General features: G+C 51.7%; 1 non-coding gene across 1 annotated transcript; it reads left to right on the top strand.

Annotated features, from left to right (window-relative positions):
- Positions 1-1800: 1800 nt before the first annotated feature.
- On the top strand, positions 1801-1882 carry TRNAS-AGA. Its single transcript has one exon. It is a non-coding gene; the product is annotated as a tRNA-Ser (tRNA).
- Positions 1883-2042: the final 160 nt, after the last annotated feature.

The raw sequence follows: 2042 nt of genomic DNA, 5'->3' as shown, positions 1-2042 counted from the left end.
TCTGTGCCTTTTTCTTTTTGGTTTCAAATGCTTTCCAACTGAGCAAATGTTGCTGCGCATTCATGGGAGAAGGCCTTGAGGCACCCCTGACTTTGGCACTGTTATCCCATAGACACTCCATACATTTTTGGCACCTTGCAGCAGACACATTGACAGCCACAGGATTGATGGAAAGGGAAAGAAGCTGTTTTGCAGTCAAAAGAAAATGTACTCAGATTTCTAAGGCCATTTGAAAGAATGCCAGAACGATACCGGATTTCGGCATTCTTAAGCTCCTTTAAGATGATGCAGCAAGTGGTCTTTTCCACATGTGATGATGTATCTCAGGACAAGAGTTCCTTCAAGATTTTCCAAGCCTGTGGGCTCCTGATCCTTTTTCAAATTACAGAGATGATAGCATACCAGGGAGAATTGTGATTAGTTTAAACTCTCCACAGCTGCGAGAGATGAATGTAAAAATTCCACCAAAAAATCCACTTCTTCTGGATTGAATTTACCTACATGACACCGAGTCCTGAACAAGGGACCACTTAAAAGAGCTGGAGCAGCATCAACCCTATTTAGTTTCTTCCATCACATCAACCCAGGGAAGGCTCACGGCCGTTCTACCCAACACACCTCCCCCAGCAGCACTGCCACGATACGGGCTGGGGTATTAACAGAGCCCCGAGATGCGTGGGGAGAAAAATGGAACGATGAAATAAGACCTTAAGTACGAGGGAATTCAAACAGAGCTTGCAACTCATTACTTGGAATACCAGGAGGATTGTAAAACACCTTGTAACCGAGAGGCTTTGCTTGGAGCTGTTAAGGACTGCAGCCCCCACTTCATCACGGGCTGACAGATTTTGAATGCTCTTGGCAACGGTGGGGTGCAAGCACCGAGCTTCACGTCTCAGCTGACCTGAGGAGATGGCAACGTTTTGTTTAATGGGACCTCTCCCTCTCCAAATTGCTTCCTGAGGTTTCTAATCAAATACACTGATATACAGCCTTCACCTCCACCGTTTGCCTCAGCGTAGGCACTGACAACGCTGGCGGTGCACCCACCTCGGGACACTGAACCTCCCGTTTGCCTCCGAAGGCACAGGAGGCCGGAGCACACACTGGAAGACTGGAGACTGGCACCCCTTGTATCTATTAAACATGGCAATAGGCAATACCCTGATTTATAGGACTTTCCTCAAAAATGCTCAAGAACACGCACAAAAAAACCAATCCCGCTTGCTTAAGTTAACTGTTCGTCACGGAAGGCCTGTTGTACTGCTGTGACATGCAGCCCCACAAACCGCAGAGCCAGGTGGGAGGCGGCACTGAGCCACAGCTGCTCCCCTCAGTGCCTCGGCTGGAACCGGACAGAACCGGCTGGAACTGGCCAGAACCGGCCCAGTACTGCCAACGTCCCGTTGGTGCCAGAGCCCGGCCTGAGTTCCTCAAACGCTGTGGGGGATAGTGCTGTGTTTTGGGGGCTAGGGGCATTTTCTCAGCAGGTGTTTCTAACCTACCCAAAAAAACAGGCTTCTGCTGTGGGACTTGGTGAAGCATAACCACTACTTTTTGCTCTAAGCACACTCTACAGGATACTGAACTGTATTACATGAAGGATGTTATGTCTTTGACTGCGCTCCGTGAGGAGACAAGCCCAAAGTACCAAAGCGTAACCCTCACAGCCCGGAAGGTTTCCCCGAAGTGTCCCTGACGGCGGCCCCAGCGTGCCCCCGCGGCCCGCTCTGGGCTGAGGGGAGCGGCTCTACCCAGGTGCTTACACCTAGTACGGCGGGAAGAGAGACTTCAGCATGCGTAGTCGTGGCCGAGTGGTTAAGGCGATGGACTAGAAATCCATTGGGGTCTCCCCGCGCAGGTTCGAATCCTGCCGACTACGGCAGGAGCTCCATAGGGCTCTCCTAGTGTTTTTTTTTTTAACCCCTCCCCCTTTTTCTTTCCCTTCTCTTCTCCCGGAGTGGCGAGGCGGCAGGCGGAGCAGACCAGGGGCCCGGCCGCGGACAAGCTCCACGGGCGCCCCACGGACACCTCCTACAACC

This window comes from Eurypyga helias, unplaced genomic scaffold (genome assembly GCF_000690775.1).
Source record: "Eurypyga helias isolate BGI_N326 unplaced genomic scaffold, ASM69077v1 scaffold37315, whole genome shotgun sequence".
In the NCBI taxonomy this organism is placed as follows: domain Eukaryota; kingdom Metazoa; phylum Chordata; class Aves; order Eurypygiformes; family Eurypygidae; genus Eurypyga; species Eurypyga helias.
Note: the sequence above shows the minus strand (reverse complement) of the source record. Positions and strands in the feature narration are given on the sequence as shown.